At 38.4% G+C, this 25,792-nt stretch overlaps 2 protein-coding genes across 6 annotated transcripts in view; one reads left to right on the plus strand and one right to left on the minus strand.

Moving 5' to 3' along the window:
* Positions 1–25,790, plus strand: part of TMEM60 (transmembrane protein 60) — an 83,988-nt gene extending 58,198 nt beyond the window's left edge. For both annotated transcript variants that reach the window (XR_012132348.1, XR_012132347.1), the window contains one exon: positions 3,490–25,790. The gene's annotated coding sequence lies outside the window, so the exon portion shown is untranslated. The remainder of the gene's footprint in view (positions 1–3,489) is intronic.
* RSBN1L (round spermatid basic protein 1 like) overlaps positions 1–25,792 on the minus strand; it is a 191,746-nt gene that overhangs the window by 51,831 nt on the left and 114,123 nt on the right. The window lies entirely within an intron of this gene.

Here is a 25,792-nt window from a genome sequence, read left to right on the forward strand (position 1 = left end):
ACAGGAGCCCAGGGTTACTTTAACAGTAGACGGTCACCCCATCTCCTTCCTCCTAGATACAGGAGCCACCTTCTCAGTCTTGTGAGAATACCGGGGCCCTACCACGCCAGCCATTACTCCTATAGTCAGAGTAGGAGGTAAACAGATTTTCCCATTAAACCCCCCACCCACCCTTTTATGCACAATCCAAGACAATCCCATACCTTTCTCCCACTCCTTCCTGGTTATGCCCCAGTGTCCCATCCCTTTACTAGGATGAGACATCCTTTCCCTCCTCCACGTTTCCATAACTATATCCACTCCCACAGCCCCCAGTACTCCCTTTCTGATGGCCCTCATAGCCGACGACCCCCCTCTACCCAATGAAAGCTCCAGTTCTGCCCTCATACACCCTGTAAATCCCAAAGTTTGGGACATTACAAGCCCCTCTGTGGCCCTATGTCCCCCTGCCTCTATCAAATTATGTGACCCCTCTCAGTATATCTGTCAGGCCCAATATCCCCTAACCACTTCAGCCCTCATAGGCCTCCAACCCATCATTCAAGCAGACCCACTCACTCCCCATTTAATACCCCCATATTAGCTGTTAAAAAAACCAACGGATCTTTCCGCCTTGTCCAAGACCTTCGCCTCATCAACATAGCCATTGTCCCTATCCATCCCTTAGTTCCAAATCCATACAGCCTCAGCATCCCACTTCTCAGTCCTAGATCTCAAAGACATACCCCCATATTAGCTGTTAAAAAAACCAATGGATCTTGCTGCCTTGTCCAAGACCTTCGCCTCATCAACATAGCCATTGTCCCTATCCATCCCTTAGTTCCAAATCCATACAGCCTCAGCATCCCACTTCTCAGTCCTAGATCTCAAGGACCCATTTTTCTATCCCTCTAGACCCCTGCTCCCAAGATTTTTTCATCTTCACCTGGACGGACCCATATACAAGACATTCTGAACAACTCACCTGGACAGTTTTGCCACAAAGCTTCCGAGATAGTCCCCATATTTTTAGACAGGTCCTAGCTCAAGACCTCAAACAGTTTCATCATGATCACTCCAAGTCCACCTTATTATAATACATGGACAATCTTCTACTCTGCAGTCTCTCGTGAGAACAGTCTCAACTTGACACTGCCTCCCTACTTAACCTTCTAGCATCCAGAAGTTACCAAGTATCCCCCGTCAAAGCTCAAATCTCTTCCCCTCCTGTCACTTACCTCAGATTCCTTCTATCTCAACAAAGAAAGTCCATTACCTTAGACAGAAAATGGCTCCTCTCTGACCTGCCCATTCCCAAAACCAAGACAGAAATCCTTTCCTTTCTAAGCCTGGCTAGATATTTTAGACTGTAAATCCCTAACTTCTCCCTGCTCCCTGTTGGCAAAACCCCTATACGACCTCAGCAAGAGCCCCCCCTAAAAAACCTTTATCCTCCTCACCCCAACACTCCTTCATTAAGCTCTGTCAAGCCCTTGTGGAAGCCCCAGCTCTCCATCTTCCTGATTTGTCGAAGCCCTTCTCATTATACATTCATGAGAGGTCCAGTCAAGCTCTAAGAGTCCTAGGCCAATATTATGGCCCATCCTTTGCCCCCCAGTAGCTTATCTCTCCAAGCAATTAGACCCCACAGTTCGGGGATGAGCCCCCTGCCTACGAGCATTAGCCGCTAGACAGCTCTTGCAGGAAGAAGCTCATAAACTGACATTCAGGACGCCCCTTACCATTCTGTCCCCACATCACCTAAAAGATCTCTTAACCTACAAAAGTTTACAGACTCTCCCTCCCTCCAGACTCCTGACCTTACTGTCCTCTTTCCTCCAAAATCCCGTTCACCCCCTTTGCCATCCATACCCCAATCATGACTTTTTCCTCCTTTACTGCTCTCTCGCCTTTTTTTCCTCATTCCTATTGTCTTCCCCACCACCCCAGCCTCCTTTGTATGGCGATTCAAAGTCAGAGAGACTTACACACAGCATCAAACAAAAGTTACTGCCCTCATTGCCACACCAGACTGCCCTCTGAAAAGCTGCTCTGAGCCTTTATACTTCCACTTTCCTCCCTCCACCGAAGTGTTCACTAGCAGCTACCCTTATTCTCCCTACCTATGCCTTCCTCGATGACCAAAAACAAGCCTATTGCAGGCGATGGCCAGATACCTACGGGAGATGTCCCTACAAGTCTTGCACCATTCACTACATAGGTAACTTCCAGTACCCACAGTATTACTCCTCCAACCGTTTCATGAAATATCCCAATGGCTCATTCTTCTTATCAATCCCAGATCCCTGGGACTCTCGATGGGCTGCCAGAGTCACAGCCTCAGTTTACTACGGGGGGTCCTCGACCCCCCACAGTACCCTTCATATCTCTCGAAAGTATGTTCCCTCTCATTCCCATATCTTTCAAGTTGCATCAGATAGCAGACATTCCGAAAAAGTCTTTATCCAAACTCTTGATAGTGCCTCTTCATCTTCTTATCCCCACCCCTCTTCCCATTTCTCCTACTCTTCATTACAGCTCATTCAGGACACCACCATCTTTCTCAACCACACCCTCAACACCGCCAATTGTTTCTTGTGCGCATCACTACAGCGCCCACTGCTGGCCGCCATGCCCCTTAATATTTCCAACTACTCCTTCCATGCAGAAAGACAACCCCTCTGCCCCCTGGCAGACATACCCCTATGGGAACCAGAATACGCAGATAATCTCACCATCCACCACTGTGTAAGCCCAACTCCACCCCCCTCCAGCGCACTTCACTGCCTCTCTATCTACACCCCTACCTCCAGCTCTAAGACTTTTACGCAACCGGGACACTTCTTTTAGTGTAATAGCAGTCTTTTCAACTCACTGCCTCTCAACTCCGATACACCCTGCATTCTCGTCACCCTAATCCCACAGTTAACACTTTACAGCATGGCAGAATTTCTTGAGCTCCAACCTCCCTTGCCCTCGCGCACAAAAAGAGCTGCTTTCCTTCCCATCATGGTCAGTAGCTCTTTGATCACCTCAGCCATTGGGGCAGGGTTTTCAGGAGGAGCCTTGGGTGACTCTCTATGGGCAGTTAGAGATCTCGACACCAAACTTGAGGGAGCCCTGACATCCACTGCCGATTCCCTAGCCTCTCTCCAAAGACAGGTCACTTTGCTAGCTAAAGTCACCCTTCAAAACCGGCGGGCCCTAGATCTGCTTACAGCCGAGAAGGGCGGCACCTGCGTCTTCCTCTGGGAAGAGTGCTGCTATTACACCAACGAATCTGGCATTGTAGAAACTGACATTACCAAATTCACCGACCTTGCCTCCAGTCTCCACTCTGCTTCCAATTCCAACCCATTCTCTTCAATACTAACAAACCTCCTCCTCACCTGGCTCTGGCCCATTGCAGGCCCCATAATAATCATTCTTCTCGCCTGTCTCTTCTTACCCTGTATAATAAAGTTCATCAAATCCCAAGTCGGAAAAATCTCTAATCAAGCTTTCAACCAGCTTTTACTCAGGAACTACCAGCTTCTGGCCACAGAAGATCCCTCACCCTCACGTGACCTCCTTACCACACGCTGAGATGGACCCCTCTTTCCACTGGAAACTGTTCCTGGAAACAATAGCCGCAGACGCCTGGCTCCTGACACCCATATCCTCTTGGCCAACCTATGGTTACAGGGAACCTTCATTGATTTCCAAACCTGAAGAAGTCCACATCTACTCGTCCTTACTGCGGGGAGTCCTATCAACCCTTTCCTCCCAATCCTCAAGCCCTCACTCCCTTCTCCGCCCCTGTTCAGCAGGAAGCAGCCAGAGAGAAAGCAACGTCCACAACCCCATAGAGGAGAAAGGGGGGAATGAAGGGTCCCCACCAGTAAGATGGCAAACTTTCAGCTTCTCTTCGGGGTCCTCAGTTCCCGCCGGCGCCACCTGAAGCCCAATCACCTCTCGCCCCCCTCCCAATCCCAGCACCTAGCCAACAGCCACCAGCCCCGTAGAAGTGACACCTCAATCAATTCATGCCCCCTCCTATATAACCCAGCACCTTTCCCTAATAAAGCGGAACTCTCCGGTGAATTGCTGCTATGTGTCGCTCCTTTCCTTTCAAGTCTAACAAAGCTAAGGGCATCAATTTGAAATTTAGCAAATTTACCAGAACTGATGTAACATATTAATTCCATTAGGTGATTCTCAGTGTGTGGCCTGTTTTCAATCCACAAATGACCATATGAGTTTTGGCTGACCTCATGGCTATTTAGTGAAATCAAACAATCTACACTGTAAAGCACAGATTTTCCAAGCACTTTGAAATATTATCATTAGACTTTAAAAGTCATGGTAGAGAGGTAATATTTCCACTTCAAACTAATAAGTAAATTTTTTCTGCCTCAAATTTTAGTTTTTTGTTTTCCTCAGGTAACTAATCTAAATTGCTAAGTAGTTCTAACAAAGCCAGAATCAAGCAAGTTCTTGCCACCCAGCGGGTTCATTATACTACATCCTAATATCTACAATGATAAAATAATTTGGGGAGGGCTGAATTTTCAGGAAGCAGATTGTTCTGAAATGCTAGTAAGTATAACTCAATTATGATATCTCCCAAAGAAATGGGTACTTTGAACATACTTTTAAAGTAAAAGTCAAATGATGGATGGTCCACTGAACTTTCTTCCAAGAGCATATGTACAAGAACACATGCATACACCAGTAAAGAAAGAATGCTTTTTAATGTGAATATTAGGAGAGATTTAGGAGTCTGAGACAATCTTCTCTGAGGAAATGCAAGCCTGAGATTAAAACAATTTATCCAGTAGATAAAAACTGGTCATACTATACAAGAAATAATTTATTTCTCAAATAATTGAAATAGTTTTTTGAATTCTACCTAGTGGTTGCTATGCAACTCAGACAACTACTTACATTCCACAAAACAACACAACAAAACCTTTATAACATTATCAAACTATAGAGAAGAAGGGAATATAGTTAAAAATCAGAAAATTTGAACTGATTGTTAAACAAATTAACATTTAGCCCTTTTAGAGTAAAATTTCTGTTTAAATGTTAAAAATATGTATCATTTAGTTACAAAAAAATGGGTGAAGATTCTTGGTTGATAATATTAAAGACAAATGGTATGTTTTATGTTAAACTTAAGTACTTCATTAACTTTGATTTGATTTAACCACATGTTGTTATCTTAGGTTACAATGATCATTTGATTGAAGAGAACATTACTGACCTAGCCATCTCATTTCATTCAAATTACACTGTTATATTAATTTCCAAGTTTGCAAATGTTCTGCATTTTAAAATAAAATTAAATGAACACATGTTTAAATTAGTACAGACCAATATATTAAAAAACATTAACATAATAGATAAAATAGATTACAGCCAACTTGATGTTTTCTGCCTTTCCTATGTCTATTTTGGGGCTACTCAAGAAAAGGCTATATCTTTGAATACTTTTTAAGAGTATGATCCTATTAAGTTTCATAAATATTTCAAAGGATATTTGGGAGAAACTGAATTTTTAAGTTGCATATAGATTCTACTTTAATTCTCTAAAAAGCATCTGTCCAACAATTACAAAAAGGGCAGAAGGGTGGGAGAAGGAAACACAGGTTAAGGGTTGAAAATAATTTATAAAGAGTCAAAATAAATGCCACAAAGATCATGACTCATAAAAAGGTACTCTTCTTGGATATATATTTCTACATTAAGTATAATTCTAACTAATATCTAAAATCATAAAGGATATAAACCACGATTTTAGAAGTAGGAGGAGGGATAAGAAGCCAGCAAAACTGCAGTTCCCCTAGGATTTCAGTATTTTTAAATCATGACGACAAACCTAGACTGGAAATAAAGAGTTTCCAGATGCTCAGTAAAACGGATATCTTCATTAAAATCTTGGTACTTAAAACTCTAGACTTTTATGACCTAGAAAAACTACTTATCTGGAAAATTTCACATCCTGATGACACTGGACATGAGATTACTGTGTTTGCCTCTATTCACTTCAGTAAACATTAATCAAACCACCAGTTTTCTGACATACTAAAAAAATTAACTGAAAGTATCAAAACATGTCACTGCTTTAAAAATGCATGCTGTATGTTTCCTAAAAGAGAAACACAGTTACAAATTGCTTCCCAATTTAAGTATAGTTCTCTCAAAAAGACAAACAATATAACATAGGAATGCTTATTTACATACTTGCAAAAACTTTTATTTAAATAGTAAGTTTATACTTAGTGTTTTTCAGAACAGATATTTTAAATCTAAATCTCCTCCCCTACAGATGCCCTTCTCCCTAAAAAAGCTACCACATGACTTCATTTTCGCTTTTTCCCTTATATATTTTCTATAAATCTTATAAAGAGAAAGAAAAAGGCAGGAAATAGGATGCTAATTGTATCCACTGCCAGTGACAATAACAAAATCTTGGAAGTTTTGATTAACGGGAAATGAATTGTTTAGTTAAACTGTTTAAATTCCTGTTAATTATTATTCATGTAAAAGTAGTCTTTAAAAAAAAACTTATAATTTTTAAGCTGGTGTGCATAAACAGAAAAAAGCAGCCATCCTGATAGGAAATTGATTGCTGAAAATAAATCTCTAAGACCTAATACTACTTTCTCTTATTTTTCAAAATTGTCACAAGCAAATACAGTAATAAGTAATTCAAAGATCCATGAAGAATAACTCACTTGAAACAACTTGCTCTTTCCCAAAATGTGTTCCATGATATGTCAGTCCCTGAAGAGAGGAAACTATAGTCCAGTGAGATTGGAAAACAATTCCTGTTTCAGGGGTTCACCACACATACTCGCCACTAAAGTTTTTGAGAAGTCTCAGTAAACAAATATAACTTAATTTGGCCCAGGATTTCAGAAACTATTTTGACTTCAAAACCAGTTTTTTTAATAGTTGCTTATGTATATTTGTCAACATCTCAAGATATTAAAATTTCGACAGAATACTTTAATGGTGATCCATTACAAATATAGAAGATGTAGTATTTGTTTCTAGCTAGCATCAGCATCAATCTCAAAAAATACAAAAGTAGGACAGTTATTAGAATCAAAAATGGAGCAGGTGAGGACAGAAGAGGCTGTTGGTTCAGTTCTGTGGAACTTTTTGTGGGGAGGGAGGAAGAAAGAGGAGTATCTCTTACTTTAAAAAATAAGGCCAATTACAAGAATAGACCCACAGACCAGTGGAACAGAATAGAGACTCCAGACATTAACCCAAACATATATGGCCAATTAATATATGATAAAGGAGCTATGGACATACAATGGGGAAATGACAGCCTCTTCAACAGCTGGTGTTGGCAAAACTGGACAGCTACATGTAAGAGAATGAAACTGGATCACTGTCTAATCCCATACACAAAGGTAAATTCGAAATGGATCAAAGACCTGAATGTAAGTCATGAAACCATAAAACCCTTAGAAAAAAACAGGCAAAAATCTCTTGGACATAAACATGAGCAAATTCTTCATGAACATATCTCCCCAGGCAAGGGAAACAAAAGCAAAAATGAACAAGTGGGACTATATCAAGCTGAAAAAGAGCAAAGGACACCATCAATAGAACAAAAAGGCATCCTACAGTATGGGAGAATATATTCATAAATGACAGATCCGATAAAGGGTTGAAACCCAAAATATATAAAGAGCTCATGCACCTTAAAAAACAAAAAGCAAATCATCCCATTAAAAAGTGGACAGAGGAGCAAAACAGACAGTTCTCCAAAGAAGAAATTCAGATGGCCAACATACACATGAAAAGATACTCCACATCACTAGTCATCAGAGAAATGCAAATTAAAACCATAATGAGATATCACCTCACACCAGTTAGGATCGCCACCATCCAAAAGACAAACAACAACAAATGTTGGCGAGGTTGTGGAGAAAGGGGAACCCTCCTACGCTGCTGGTGGGAATGTAAATTAGTTCAACCATTGTGGAAAGCAGTGTGGAGGTTCCTCAAAAAAGCTCAAAACAGAAATACCATTTGACCCAGGAATTCCACTTCTAGGAATTTACCCAAAGAATGCAGCAGCCCAGTTTGAAAAAGACATATGCACTCCTATGTTTATCACAACACTATTTACAATAGCCAAGAAATGGAAGCAACCTAAGTGTTCATCAGTAGATGAATGGATAAGAAGATGTGGTACATATACACAACGGAATATTATTCACCCATAAGAAGAAAACAAATCCTCCCATTTGCAACAACATGGATGGAGCGACAGGGTATTATGCACAGTGAAATAAGCCAGGCAGAGAAAGACAAGTACCAAATGATTTCACTCATGTGGAGTATAAGAACAAAGAAAAAACTGAAGGAACAAAACAGCAGCAGACTCACAGAACCCAAGAATGGACTAACAGTTACCAAAGGGAAAGGGACTGGGGAGGATGGGTGGGAAGGGAGGGATAAGGGGGTGGTGGGGGAAGAAAGGGAGAATTAAGATTAGCATGTATAATGTGGGGGGAGGCACAGGGAGGGCTGTGCAACACGGAGAAGACAAGTAGTGATTCTACAGCATCTTACTATGCTGATGGACAGTGACTGTAATGGGGTATGTGGGGGGGACTTGGTGAAGGGGGGGAGTCTAGTAAACATAATGTTTCTCATGTAATTGTAGATTAATGATACTAAAATAATAAACAAACAAACAAACAAGGCCAATTCATCACATTCTTACTGAGGCAATCGAAACATTTACATAAATGAGTGTGCCACAAGAGGGAGCCATTCCCCATCACTTCTGGAATATCCTTTTAAATCAAAATACAATAGGTAATGGCATTTTAACATTTTATTTCAAAGATAATATCCATACAACTTCAACTAAAATAAAAAGTGTTATTTTATTATTCATTTGTAAATTAGTACAATAAAGGAAAATGTCTACTTTCTCTATTTCAGCATATGGCCATATTTTGTATAAATCAGTTCATAAGCAAGCATAAAGAAGGATGTGACAGGTACAATGGTGAAAATGAAAATTTAGTACAAAGTCAGGCGATGGTTCAGAGATGGCATATCAAACCATCTTTATTGGCCTACCACACTGAATAGCCCAGTATGAATTAAACATATGTTATTTCCTCCCCTCATTCTGTAGAGAGGCAAGGCTAAACAGATCACATCAGACTTAAGGATTATTTCACTATTAAAATATTATCCATTTAATCATGAGTTAACACCTGGGAATAAGTTATGTGATAAAAACTACTTAGAACCAGGATAAAATAAAAAGCAAGATTTAGACTTTGGGAGAGGTGGAAGGGTGATTAGAAGATGATAATTGCTCCAGTTTTGTATTCTCACAGCTCTTACTACAGTGTACAGAGTGCATGCTGATTAAATACTGAGTGACAAGACAGAAATCTTATTTATTCCTTAACAGACAGAACTCCTGCCTTACTTGCCTTTTTGTTTCCCTACCATAAAAGGCACAGAAGAACAATAAATGTCCAAATGAGTATTTGAACAAAAGAGAGATGGTAGAAAAACTAGAACAGATGTGGAAGACTGCAAATGACCAAAATTCTTCCCAAGCTGGCCTGCGCCACTCCTCTCATGAAGAAGTGAATCTGGGTTTGTCCATGTGATTTTCTTTTGCCAATGGGACATAAGCAAACACGACACAGATGCTTGAGCACTGGGAATTGCCCTCTTTCTGCTCTATGAAACCCTGCAACTACCACCATGTGTATGAGCACAGGCTAACCTGCTAGATGAGAGAAACGTGAGCAACACCCTAATTGACACTGTACCACCTGCCAGACATGGAAGCAAGGCCTCTAAGACCAATTGATCTACCAACCACCAGACATGTGAATGAAGCCAACCATCCTCAGCCAACCTGACCCAAAAGAGCTGTCCAGAAAGCCCAAAATATCATGAGAGATCACTTTAAACCACTAAGTTCTGAGGGGTTTTGTTTAAAACTACAGCAAAGAACTAATAGATAGGTTACAAACTTTTGACAAAAATCCATATATATGTTTCTATTCTCAAATAGGTTTTTAATATACAGTTTGATTGATATACGACTACCCTCAGAGCCACATGAGAGAAATACTTGACTTTGTGTGTGTGTGTGTGTGTGTGTGTGTGACTACTATTTAGTACACACACTTATATATATTATTTTTATATACATAAATTATACATATATAAATACATTAAAAATTCCACTATCTTCAAATTTTTAAGGTAACCTACAAGAATGTAGATGAAGACAGAAAACAGAATTATGCAAGTGAAAAGAATTCCAAAATCAAAGACCAGTATGTCACTCTTGTTTGTGTGTGTGTGTGTGCAGGTGCACACACACACACACAAACACACACAAAAAAAAATCTCAACATGTTTCAAGGACAAAAGCTGAAAAGATGCCAAAATGACTTTCTGTGATATACAGAGATATACACTATCACTATAAAGACCATAGAAATGGCAACATAATGTCCTATTTTAGTTTCTACAGAATTTAGGACAAATTATTTTGCCTAATTAAAAAAAAGACAAGAAAATTAGTCTTAAGAGGATGCAGACCCATTACAGACTTGGTTTGAGTTCCAAAAGCCACTCACAATCAGGGCCATCAGGTTACACAATCTGGGGCATGCCAAATTGCTCAGTGCCAATTTATACCATTATATATAGCAGGCAGGCATGTGAGTGGTATTGACTCTTTTTGAGTGTGACGTAAACTTGAACATATGAGAATCTGTCTTAAAATTCAAACTAATGGGCTTTTATTTACACTATTCTGAGCTTCACTATGTACACAGGTTACAATATCAGAATAGAAGAAAATACAAAATATATATTTTTAGTAATATGAACACCCCTTTATCCATGAAAAAATAGTGCTAATTAATTATAGTCATTATCATTATCATGAATTTCTTTAAAGCTGCTAAATGTATTTTCTCAAATTAAATGAAAATAATAAAGGTCATATTTCCAACCTTTTATCAATTATATTATCTCTTCTCACTTGTTTCTGGATTTTGTAGATACTACTTTTTGGACCAGTTTTGACTGTACAAAAGTTTTTCAAAAAGTAATGGGCAGGAAAGGGTTAAAAGATAGTTACCAGATGACAAAATTTTAAGATTTAAAACCTTCCTCTACATACTTTCCTCTGCTCTGTAAAAAGCATTATCTCACAACTGGAGCAGGTTCTATTGAACCTAACCTATTGAAGTTATTAATGAAAAGTCATACTGACCAAATCATCAAGCTTTATTCCTCAAGAATCCCAGGAACACAAATTGTTACTGTTATTGTTATTGTTATTGTTATGGTTGATACTGAGTGAAACTACATACCAATACTGATACCTCCCTTTCTTCCCCTAGAACACTAACACGCATTAGCTCAATTAATAGTATCATCTCAACCAATTACTTTGGTGAAAACAAATTCACATCACCACATGTAGGTTAATTCATTTGATGCCACAAAATATATAGCTTAGCTATGTGACTCCACCAACAAGCACACATGATAATGTGAAAGGGAAGAGTGATGCTAGAAATGAGGCATAATACACAGTTTCAGCTTTTCACAATGAGTATTACTGTCATACTCTTAAGTGGTCAGAGCTTCCAAGTTCTCAAAAAGGGTAACAAAATGAAATCTTCAAGTGTCTAGGAATAAGTTTGACATAAGATGTGCAAGATCTGTAGGCTGAAAACAAAAAATATTGAGAGAAAATAAAAGACAAATAGAAATACTATGATCACAGACTAGAAGATTCAATATTGTAAAGACATCATTTCTACCTAAACTTATCTACAGACTCCATTCAATCTCAGTCAATATTCCAGCAGATATTTCTGTGGAATCTGACAAACTAACTGTAAATTTTATATGGAAACAGAAAGGGTCAAGGCAATCTTGAAGAACAGCAAAATTCTTATTCCACTAGATATAAAGATTTATTATAAAGCTATAGCAATTAAGACAAATAGAGTAATGGAATCAGAGCCCAGAAACACACACACATATATGATCAACTGATTTATGGCTAAAGTGACATTGCAATATAATGAGGTACTGGTGTCTTTTTGATAAATTATTGTGACTACTAAATAGAGGCATACCTCATTTTATTGCATTTCACATTGTTGCACTTCACAGATGTTGTTTCTTTTCTACAAACTGAAGGTTTGTGGCAACCCTGCATTAAGTAATTCTATCAGCACCATTTTCCAAGAGCATTTGCTTACTTCATATCTCCATGTCACATTTTGGCAATTCTCCCAATATTTCACTTTTTCATTATTTTTATATATTTGTTATGGTGATCTGGATCAGTGATTTTTGATGTTACTATTGCACTGTTTTGGGGTGCCACAAAACACACCCATATAAGACAGCAAACTTAATTGATAAATGTGTGTTCTGATAGCTCCACTGACCAGCTAGCTGTTCTCCATCTCTTTCCCTCTCCTTGGGCCTCCCTGTACAGAGACACAACAATACTTGAAATCAGGCCAGTTAATACCCCTACAGTGGCCTCTAAGTCTTTAAGTGAAAGGAAGAGTCACATATCTCTCACTTCAAATCAAAAGCTAGAAAGGATTAAGCTTAGTAAGGAAGGCATGTTGCAAGCCCAGACAGGCTAAGAACTAGGCTTCTTTTGCCAAACAGCCATGTTGTGAATGCAAAGGAAAAGGTCTTGAAGGAAATTAAAAGTGCTACTCCAGTGAGCATACATACGACAAAAAAGCAAAGCAGCCATATTTCTCATATGCAGTTTTAGAGGTTTGGATAGAAGATCAAAACAGCCACAATATTCCCTTACGCCAAAGCCAATTCTATAGCAAAGTCCTAACGACTCTACAAAGGCTGAGAGTGGTGAGGGAGCTGAAGAAGAAAAGCTGGAAGCTAACTGAGGTTGTTTCATGAAGTCTGAGGAAAGGAGCCATCTCTAGAACATAAAACTTCAAGGTGAAGCAGCAAATGCTGATGTAAAAGCTGTAACTTATCCATGAGATATAGCTAGCATAATTAATGAAGGGGCTACACTAAACAACAAATTTTCAATGTAGACTAAACAACCTTATATGAGAATAAGATGCCACCTAGGACTTTCACAGCTAGAGAGGAGAAGTCAATGCCTGGCTTCAAAGCTTCAACGGACAGGCTGACTCTCTTATTACAGGTAATGCAGCTGGTGAATTTAATTGGAAATAAATGCTCATTGATCATTCCAAAAACCTTACGATTCTTAAGAATTATGCTAAAACTACTTTAACTATGCTCTATAAATGGAACAACAAAACCTGAAATGACAGCACATCTGTTCACATTATTTGGTGAATATTTTAAACCCACTGCTGAGACCTACTAAGAAAAAAAGATTCTTTTCAAAATATGACTGCTCATTGACAATGCACCTGGTCACTCAAGAGCTCAATGGAGATGTACAATGAAATGGATGTTGTTTTCATACCTCCTAACACAACATGCATTCTGTAGCCCATGTATCAAAGAGTCACTCTAAATTCAAGTCTTATTACTTAAGAAATGTACTTCATAAGGCTGAAGCTGCCATAGGCATAGTAATTCTTCTGATGGATGTGGACAAAGTAAACTGAAAACCTTCTGGAAAGGATTCATATTCTATATGCCATTAAGAACATTAAGGATTCATAGGAGAAAGTCAAAAAATTAACAGTAGAGGGAGGAGTCAAGATGGCAGCATGAGTAGGGCAGCGGAAATCTCCTCCCAAAACCATATATCTTTTTGAAAATACAACAAACACAACCATTACTAAAAGAGAAGGTAGAAGATAGAGTACAATACTCAGGCTACATCTATATCTGCGAGAACTCAGCACCTCACAAAGGGGGTAATATACAAGCCACGGCTTGGCGGGACACAAGCGCACCCCCAACCCCAGCTCCCCAGCAGGAAGAAAGGAGTCAGAGTGGGGAGGGAGTGGAAGTGCAGGGCTTTTAAATACTCAGCCCTAGTCATCTGCACTGGGAGCAAAGACACACAGAGCATTGTGTGCTGAATATTAGGGAAACAGAACAGTAAAACAAGCGAGCGGGTCCCTGCAGCCGGCGCCCATGGGACAAAAGAAAAGCGAGTGCTTTTTGAAAGTCTTAAAGGGACAGGGGCCTCACAGCTGGATGGAATCATCACAGCACATTCGGCCCAGCCAGCTGGGAATCCTGAGGAACTTCGGGCCCCGTAACCCCCTGGGCTGCAGCACAGATCTGAAGCCCCTCTTGGCGATAAACAGCCTCCCATCCATTCCCATTACCGTGTGGCCCCGCCAAAGTAGGGGAACAGTATGAGAGCAGCTGCTCCCACAGCAGCCGTCCAGAGCCTCTTCCGCACCTGCCCAAGCCAGACTCAGAGGTCCCACCGGTGCGCGGCAGCCGAGCACGCACAGAGGAAGCCGGGGCAGGGCGCGAAGGGTCGCCATTCTCACAGGAGAACACACCTGGCAGGTCTGCCTCTCCCTGTGGGGCTCTGGGATGCCCCAACGGATGCCCCGCCTGCGGCGACTCAGGAAATAAAATGGGAAGCTGCTCCCCATGTGCGGGCAACCGGCACAGGCAGCGGACAAGGGCAAGGTGCAGGAAGGGACGTTGCTCTCCCAGCTGACAAACGCGCCAACTGCCTACTACAACCTCTATCACCATAAAAAGGCAGAAGAATTTCATCTAGTCCAGAATTAACCAGACAACCCCCGAGAGGGAGCCTGGGGAGATAGATTTAACGAATCTTCCTGAAAAAGAATTCAAAATAAAGGTCATAACCATGCTGATGGACCTGCAGAGAATTATGCAAGAGCTAAAGGATCAAGTTAGGAGGGAGAACACAGAAATAAAACAATCTCTGGAAGGACTTAACAGCAGACAGGATGAGATGCAAGAGGCTGTTAATGCAATAGAGATCAGAGAACAAGAACAAGGAGAAACTGAGGCAGAGAGCGATAAAAGGAACTCCAGAAATGAAAGAATATTAAGAGAACTGTGCCAAACAGAATATTAAGAGACCAAGCCAAGCGGAACAATATTCAATTGATAGGGGTACCAGAAGAAGAACAAGAGAGAAAAAGGGATAGAAAGTGTCTTTGAAGAAATAATTGCTGGAAACTTTCCGAAACTGGGGGAGGAAATAGTCTCTCAGACGATGGAAGCCCACAGATCTCCCAACAGAAGGGACCCAAGGAGGACAACACCATGACACATAATAATTAAAATGGCAAAGATCAAGGACAAAGAACAGAATATTAAAGGCAGCCAGAGAGAGAAAAAAGGTTACCTACAAAGGAAAACCCATCAGGCTATCATCAGACTTCTCAACAGAAACCTTACAGGCCAGAAGAGAATAACATGATATATTTAATGCAATGAAACAGAAGGGCCTTGAAGCAAGAATACAGTATCCACCACAATTATCATTTAAATATGACAGAGGGATTAAATAATTCCCAGTCAAGCAAAAGTTGAGGGAATTGGCCTCCCACAAATCACCTCTACGGGGTACTGTAAAGGGACTGCTCTAGATGGAAGCACTCCTAAGGCTAAATAGATGTCAACAGAGAAAATAAAATCACAACAAAGAAAGCAGAACAACCAAACACTAACTAAAGGCAAAAAATAAGATCAACTACTCACAAAAGCAGTCAAAGGCAACGCAAAAGGCTACAGAATAAAACACCTAATATATAAAGAATGGAGGAAGAGGAATAAGAAGGGAGAGAAAGAATCATCACACTGTGTTTATAACTTAATAAGTGAGTTAAGTTAGACAGTTAGATAGTAAAGAAGCTACCCTTGAACCTTTGATAACCACGAATCTAAACACCGCAATGGCGATAAGTACATATCTTTCAATAATCACCCTAAATATAAATGGACTGAATGCACCAATCAAAAGACACAGAGTAACAGAATGGATGAAAAAGCAAGACCCATCTATATGCTGTTTCTAAGAGACCAACCTCAAACACAAAGACATACACAGATTAAAAGTTAAGGGATGGAAAAAGATATTTCATGGAAATAACAGGGAGAAAAAAGGTGTTGCAGTACTAGTATCAGACAAAATAGACATCAAAACCAAGAAAGTGACAACAGATAAAGAAGGACATTACATAGTGATAAAGGACTCAGTCCAACAAGAGGATATAACCATTATAAATACATATGCACCCAATACAGGAGCACCAACATATGTGAAACAAATACTAACAGAATTAAAGGACGAAATAGAATGCAATGCATTCATTTTAGGAGACTTCAACACACCACTCACTCCAAACAACAGATCCACCAGACAGAAAATAAGTAAGGACACAGAGGCACTGAACAACACACTAGAACAGATGGACCTAATAGACATGTATAGAACTCTACACCCAAAAGCAGCAGGATACATATTCTTCTCAAGTGCACATGGAACATTTTCCAAAATAGACCACATACTAGCTCACAAAAAGAACCTCAGTAAATTCAAAAAGATTGAAATTATACCAACCAACTCCTCAGACCACGAAGGTATCAAACTAGAAATAAATTGTACAAAGAAAGCAAAAAGGCTCACAAACACGTGGAGGTTTAACAACATGCTCCTAAATAATCAATGGATCAATGACCAAATTAAAATAGAGATCAAGCAATATATGGAAACAAATGACAGCAACAACACAAAGACCCAACTTCTGTGGGATGCAGCAAAAGCAGTTCTAAGAGGAAAATATATAGCAATCCAGGCATATTTAAAGAACGAAGAACAATCCCAAATGAATAGTCTAAAGTCACATTTACTGAAATTGGAAAAAGAAGAATAAAGAGTCCCAAAGTCAGCAGAAGGAGGGACATAAAAAAGATCAAAGAAGAAATAAATAAAATTGAGAACAATAAAACAAAAGAAAAAAATCAATGAAACCAAGAGCTGGTTCTTTGAGAAAATAAATAGATAAGCCCCTAGCGAGACTTATTAAAAGAAAACGAAAATCTACACACATCAACAGAATCAGAAATGAGAAAGGAAAAACCACAACGGACCCCACAGAAATACAAAGAATCATTAGACAATACTACGAAAATCTATATGCTAACAAGCTGAAAAACCTAGAAGAAACTAACAACTTCCTAGAAAAATACACCCTACCAAGACTGACCAAGGAAGAAACAGAAAATCTAAACAAACCAATTACCAGCAATGAAATTGAATTGGTAATCAAAAAACTACCCAAGAGCAAAATTCCTGGGCCAGATGGATTTGTCTCAGGATTTTATCAAACATACAGAGAGTACATAATACCCATTCTCCTTAAAGTTTTCCAAAAAATAGAACAGAAGGGAATACTTCCAAACTCACTCTATGAAGCCAGTATCACTCTAATACCAAAATCAGACAAAGACCCCACCAAAAAAGACAATTACAGACCAATATCCTTGATGAACATAGATGCAAAAATACTCAACAAAATATTAGGAAACCGAATTCAAAAATACATCAAGAGGATCATACACCATGATCGAGTGGGATTCATCCCAGGGATGCAAGGATGGTACAACATTCGAAAATCCATCAACATCGTCCACCACAAGAACAAAAACCACATGATCATCTCCACAGACGCTGAAAAAGCATTCAACAAAATTTAACATCCATTCATGATAAAAACTCTCAACAAAATGGGTATAGAGGGCAAGTACCTCAACATAATAAAGGCCATATATGATAAACCCACAGCCTACATCATACTTAAAAGCGAGAAGCTGAAAGCTTTTCCTCTAAGATAGGGAACAAGACAGGGATGCCCACTCTCCCCACTGTTATTCAACATAGTACTGGAGTTCCTACCCATAGCAATCAGACAAAACAAAGAAATACATGGCATCCAGATTGGTAAAGAAGAAGTCAAACTGTCACTATTTGCAGATGACATGATATTGTACATAAAAAACCCTAAAGACTCCACTCCAAAACTACTAGATCTAATATTGGAATTCAGCAAAGTTGCAGGATACAAAATTAATACACAGAAATCTGTGGCTTTCCTATAGACTAACAATGAACTAACAGTAAGAGAAATCACGAAAACAATTCCATTCACAATAACATAAAAAAAATCAAATACCTAAGAATAAACCTAACCAAGGAAGTGAAAGACCTATGCCCTGAAAACTACAAGACACTCTTAAGAGAAATTAAAGAGGACACTAACAAATGGAAACTCATCCCATGCTCTTGGCTAGGAAGAATTAATATGGTCAAAATGGCCATCCTGCCCAAAGCAATCTACAGATTCAGTGCAATCCCTATCAAATTACAAATAGCCTTCTTCAATGAACTGGAACAAATAGCTAAAAAATTCATATGGAACCACCAAAGACCCTGAATAGCCAAAGCAATCCTGAGAAGTAAGAACAAAGTGGGAGGGATCTCGCTTCCCAACTTCAAGCTCTAGTACAAAGTCACAGTAATGAAGACAATTTGGTACTGGCACAAGAATGGACCCACAGACCAGTGGAACAGTATAGAGAGTCCAGATATTAACCCAAACATGTAAGGTCAATTAATATACGATGAAGGAGCCATGGACATACAATGGGGAAATGACAGCCTCTTCAACAGCTGGTGTTGGCAAAACTGGACAGCTACATGTAAGAGAATGAAACTGGATCATTGTCTAACCCCATACACAAAAGTAAATTCAAAATGGATCAAAGACCTGAATGTAAGTCATGAAACCATAAAACTCTTAGAAAAAAACATAGGCAAGAATCTCTTGGACATAAACATGAGCAACCTCTTCATGAACATATCTCCCCAGGCAAGGGAAACAAAAGCAAAAATGAACAAGTGGGACTATATCAAGCTGAAAAGCTTCTGTACAGCAAAGGATACTATCAATAGAACAAAAAGGTATCTACAGTATGGGAGAATATATTCATAAATGACAGATCCAATAAAGGGTTGACATCCAAAATATATAAAGAGCTCATGCACCTCAACCAACAAAAAGCAAATAATCCAATTAAAAAATGGGCAGAGGAGCTGAACAGACAGTTCTCCAAGGAAGAAATTCAAATGACCAACAGACACATGAAAAGATACTCCACATCGCTAGTCATCAGAGAAACGCAAATTAAAACCACAATGAGATATCACCTCACACCAGTTAGGATTGCTACCATCCAAAAGACAAACAACAACAAATGTTGGCGAGGTTGTGGAGAAAGGGGAACCCTCCTACACTGCTGGTGGGAATGTAAATTAGTTCAACCATTGTGGAAAGCAGTATGGAGGTTCCTCAAAAAAGCTCAAAATAGAAATACCATTTGACCCAGGAATCCCACTTCTAGGAATTTACCCTAAGAACGCAGCAATCAAGTTTGAAAAAGATAGATGCACCCCCGTTTATCGCAGCACTATTTACAATAGCCAAGAAACTGAAGCAACCTAAGTGTCCATCAGTAATGAATGGATAAAGAAGGTGTGGTACACATACACAATGGAATATTATTCAGCCATAAGAAGAAAACAAACCCTACCATTTGCAACCACATGGATGGAGCTAAAGGGTATTATGCACAGTGAAATAAGCCAGGCAGAGAAAGACAAGTACCAAATGATTTCACTCATATATGGAGTATAACAACAAAGAAAAACTGAAGCAACAAAACAGCTGCAGACTCACAGAACCCAAGAATGGACTAACAGTTACCAAAGGGAAAGGGACTGTGGAGGATGGGTGAGAAGGGAGGGGTAAGGTGGAGGGGGGAGAAAGGGGGCATTACAATTAGCATGTATAATGTGGGCGAGGCACAGGGAGGACTGTGCAACACAGAGAAGACAAGCAGTGATTCTACAGCATCTTACTATGCTGATGGTCAGTGATTGTAATGGGGTTTGTGGAGGTGACTTGGTGATGGGGGGAGGCTAGTAAACATAATGTTCCTCATGTAATTGTAGTTTAATGATACCAAAATAATAATAAAAAAATTAGCAGTAACAGTAGTTTGGAAGAAGTTGATTCCAAACCTCATAGATGACTTTGAGGAGTTCAAGACTTCAGTGGAGGAGGTAACCGCAGATATGGTGGAAATATCAAGAGAACTAGAATTAGAAGTGGAGCCTGAAGATATGACTGAATTGCTGCATCTCACAATAAAACTGAACTGATGAGGAGCTGCTTATGGATGAGTCAAAAAAGTGGTTTCTTGAGATGGAATCTACTCCTGGTAAAAGCGAAGACTGTTGTGAAGATTGCTGAAATGACAACAAAGGATTTACAGTATGATATAAACTTAGTTGATAAAACAGCAGCAGGGTATGAAAGGACTGACTCAAATTTTGAAATAAGTTCCTCTGTGGGTAAAATGATATCAACAGCATCACATGCTATAGAATAATCATTCATGAAAGGAAGAATCAACTGATATGCTAACTTCCTTATTATCTCATTTTAAGAAACTGTCACAGCCACCCCAATCTTCAGCAACCACAACCCTGACCACCAGTCAGCAGCCATCAATATTGATGTAAGACCCTCCACCAGCAAAAACATTACAACTTGCTAAAAGCTCCGATAATTATTATCATTTCTTAGCAATAAAGTATTTTTAAATCAAGGTATATCTGTTGTTTTTAGAGGCATATGCTGTTGCACACCTAATAGACTACATACAATGTAAAATAAGTTTTATATGCACTGGGAAAAAAAAATATTCATTTGACTTGCTTTATTGTGATATGCGGTTTATTGTGATAGACTGAAACCAAACCTAGAGTATCACTGAGGTATACCTGTACCTATATGGAAAAATATGAACCTTGATCTTCCCCTCATACCATGTACAAGTCAGTTACAGAAGAACTGTAGATTTAAATGATAAAGGTAAAATAATAAAAGTTTCCAGAAGAAACTTCAGAAACTACATAATGATTAAGGGGTAGGCACAGATTTCTTGAACTGAACACAAAACATACTAATCATAAGTGGGGGGAAAACCTTATTAATCAGATTATACTAAAGAACTAAAGTCATCAAAAGACACTCTTAAGAGTGAAAAGGCAAGTCACTGAGTGAGAGGAAGTACTTGTAATGTACATAGCTGACAAGAATCTTATCCACAATATATAAAGAACTCCAACAAATCAATTAGAAAAAAAACCAATAGCAAAATGGGCAAATGAGTAGACCAAGTACTTTTACAAAAGAAGATATTTAGTTGGACAACAATTACATTAAAAGATACTTGACCTCCTTACTCATCAGGGAAATGCAAATTAAAACCATGAGATGCTACTATATAGCCATCAGAATGGCTAAAATGAAAAAGGTACACAACACTAAGTGTGGCCAAGGATGTGGAACACTGCTGGTGAGAATGTAAATATCTAATAAAGCTAAACATTTGCCTACCTTTTGATCCTCCAAAAAATTCCAATCTTATGTGCAAAAATATTTATAGCACCCTTGATGTTAACAGATCCAAACTGGAAGCAACTCAAATATCCACCCACAGAAAACAGGATAAATGAATTGTGGTATATACTTAGACTAGAACACAGCAATGAAGAAAAAAGTTGTTGCTGCTACACAAAAGATGAATAATATTGCTCATAAACATAATGCTGAAGGAAAAAAGCCACACATGACAACATATATACTATTTGATTTTATTATGTGAAAGTTCAAAAACATGCAAAATTTACCTGTGGTGTTTGAAGTCTAGAGAGTGGTTACTTGAGTGTTTGTGTGTGTGTTTGGTGTGGGGCAGAATAGTCAATGATAATGAGGGCTTTGGGTAGGGGTATGGCTACTAGTAATATTCTGCTTTTTAAAATCATGGGTGTGTTTACTTTATATAGATTCATCAAGCTATATATTTATAATGTGTACATTCTGTGTATATACTGCAATAAAAAGTTCATTTAAAAAATCAGTTAAAAAAAATTATGTTAAAAATCGGACTATCGTATGATCCAGTAATTCTACTTGTGGGTATTTATCCGAAGGAAATGAAATCACTAACTTGAAAAGATATATTCATGCCATGTTTATTGCAGCATTATTTACAATAGTGAAAACATACAAACAGAAACAACCTAAGTGTCTACTGATGGATGAATGGATATAGATATAGATATAATGGATTATCATTCTGCCGCAAAAAAGGAAATCCTGTCATTTGAGACAACATGGATGGACCTTGAGGGCATTATGTAGTGAGATAAGTCAGACAGAAAAAGACAAATACTGTATGATCTGTTGGAAATGGAAAGCTATTGTAATATTTTATGTGGAATATTTACAAATAAATTATGTATTTTAAAAGCTGAACTCATAAATACAGAGAACAGATTGGTGGTTGTCGGGGGTGGGGTAAAGGGAATGAGTGAATGTGGTCACAAGGTACAAACTTCCAAAAGTTTTTTGTAAGTCAGGGGGATGTAATGTTCAACATAGTGACTACAGTTACATATTGTGTATTTGAAAGCTGCTAAGAACATAGAACTTAAAAGTTCTAATAACAGGAAAAAAATTTGCAACTATGTCATAACAGAGGTCAACTAAATTTATTGTGGTAATCATTTTGTAACATATACATATATTGAATCACTACTAATGTACACCTAAAACTAATATGTTATATGTCAATCATTTCTATAAAAAAATAAAAAAAGAAAGGAAAGAAAACTCAGTCATTAACAGTTACTCCTCATTTCCTACTTCTCCCAGCCCCTAACAACCACCAATCTGCTTTCTGTCCCTATGGATTTACCTTATCTGGCTATTTCATATAAATGGAATCATGTGATATGTGACCTTTTGTGACTGGCTTCTTCCACTAAGCATAACATTTTCAAGGTTCATCCACACTGTAGCATGTATTAGTATCTCATTCTTTGTATGGTTGAATAATATTCAGTTGTGTGTTTATACCACAATTAGTCAACTCCTTCTCCATCTATAAAGTATCTATGGTCATTTTCTATCTTCAGCATTCCCAGAACTCCCTACCCTCAGTGAACACACACGCTCCTAACAGTCCTCACTCAGAAGCCAGTCATCGCCTATCCAACAAAATGGAGAGCTGTTGTAATATTGCACTGTCAGTATAACAATTCTCTTTGCACAACCTGTTACGTTCTACAAAGCATCTTTAACAACAACCAGAGGACTTGAGTACTATTACCATTCTCTTCATTTTGTTTGTGAGGAAACAGTTGTCCAGTGTCTAGCTGGTAAATTATAAAATGGACTAGCTCTCTTCCTTTTCCATCGACCCCATGTAAGAGTTCATCCAGTCACCCACACTAACTCACTTACAGCTCACCAAATTGACTTTAAAATACTTCTACAAATTAAATCTGGAAGAAAGACTGTCTCATTCAGGACAAGAAAGGACTCAAGTTATAAACTGGTTTGAACTCTAAATATATGTTTGTAAGTCAATCCCTGTAATTTATAAAACATTTTCCCAAATAAAAAAATTGTGCATGTGGTTAAAAAATCATTTCTGGGAGGGATATCACATATTATTTAAGAGACAGAGCTTTTACTGTGAAGACTCAAGAAACTGGAAATAAAACTAAGCTACAATAGGCAGGCTCATTTTTATTCTACCTCTCTACCAGGGTCCCATTCAGTTTCATAAGGCCAGAATGTAAGGACAAACCCAAAGCTTGTCAGCAGAAAATAACTTCCTCGGTCTCCTAAGCTCTTAAAAAAACAAAGTAAGAATCCAGTGTGGAGGAAATATGAAATGAGCAGTTCAAGACAGCTTTCACTATTCTTCCCCATAGTATAGGAATGAGGGGATCTGGAGCATCTTGGAGATAATGAACATGGGCATTGCATAGGCAGCTTGCTGCCATTTAGTGTAAAGCTAAAGAGGTAAAAGTGGTCTCTGCAACTGACAGATCACTTAGACAGGGGCCAGAGCTGTAACAAAGAAGATGCATCTCCATAGTTTCCTCTGTGCAATATGTATTACCCAAGAACCCTGAATAGGTGATGGCAACCAGGGTAGATAGCTCTTCAAGGACTTCAGACCCACAATCAAGCAACACACACTGGCATGATTAGTGAGTCCCAGAACCTCATTTTATTTAATAACAAAAGCACAGTTGTTGTGTTATACTTATTACCTATAGTTAAGATCAAAATTCTTATAATTTAATAAAAAATTAATTATTCCTAACCTTGAAAGTTATTTGGAAAGCAAATATAAGTATTATGACATTTAAAAGATTACTGAAATAAACCTGCTTGTACAGCAGCAAGAAAATTTGTGATAAAGTGGAAACAAATGGAATTGGAAGTCAAAAGGGACCCACATAATAAATGACAATCAAATGATCTACTATGGTAGGATATGGGAAGTTATTTCTTCTCTCACTGTATCTGTTTGCCCATTGCTAAAATTAGATTGTAATGATTAAATGAGTTATTACATATGAAGTGCTCAGAGCAGTTCTTGGCACAGACAGCACTCAGTACGTAGTAGACAACATAACTAGACACAAGTCTAGTTCTGCCACTAAACTTGGGTGCAATATCAGACAAATTACTAACCATTCTGGACTTCTATAAAATGACAGAGCTAATAGTGCATGCTCTAAAGGTACATTTCATCTCTAAAAATACTTAGATTCCAATTCTCAAATGTGTTTCTTTGGGGAGTAATTCCCGCCACCTCTCCCCACAAACTACCACTTCAAGTACTACTGTATCTTTCAGACTGCAGTATATTACAGAATATACACCATAAATAGTGTGGGAGTGGGAGTTTGGTATATGTGGGTATGACTGGACATTCAGACTATCATTTAAGGTAGAGACTATAACTTGAACATATCTCAAAAGAATATACTCAGAAGAAGTAAGAGTCCTGGATGAAGATGAAGGAGATTTTGTTCTACTCCTGGCACTGCTGCCAACCTAAAAACAGTAAGTTACTCCTACATCTATGTTTATTTGCTTATCTTTAAGTTAAGAACAATTGGGATGGATGATCTCTACAGTCCTTTTGAGATTTTCTTTACTTTTTTCCTCCTTCCCAACTAGAATGTCAATTATTACTTAGAAAACTGGAAACCTTAGCACCAATTAATATGAAAACTGGCCGATTTCATGGCCTAAGCAGTTCCTGAACTGACAGTGGTTAATAATGGCACTGATGTATTAGATAAGCCCACATTCACTTCTAAGAGCAGGCAGACTTGATTCAGTATCTGCTTTCTAAAATAATGTATATTCTACACCAGAGAGAAGGGTAGGAAATGAAAATTAGCTCAATACACTCACTGATATGCTAATTTTCTCACAGAATCACATAATTAACTTATGAGTCCTTTGTGCCATAATATATTTAATAGACAACATTCATTCAGCACCTATTATATGATACATGTGCTTTTAAGATATTATTACATAAAGTAAGATGACAATTTTAGGTGATTTTCAGATAAAAGAACTGTTGAAAGGACTGGAAAATACATGGCTAAATTATTTTAATTTCCAAGATAAATCCTTGTAAAAAAGGACAACAGAATCTTTATTTCATTTACTATCTTTAAGAAAAACAAGTAGAAATTGAAATTTAAACTCCAGTATTCACAACGAGAAACTAATTTATTCTTAGTATTCCAAAGAGGCTTCGAAGTATTCTTACCTTTTAATTTCAAACCTACAGCAAAATGAGAAGCAAAGAACAGAAACTTGTCTAAAACACATAATTAAAAGTGTTTTCAAAAACTTAAAAC

Source organism: Manis javanica, chromosome 6, assembly GCF_040802235.1.
Source record: "Manis javanica isolate MJ-LG chromosome 6, MJ_LKY, whole genome shotgun sequence".
NCBI lineage: Eukaryota > Metazoa > Chordata > Mammalia > Pholidota > Manidae > Manis > Manis javanica.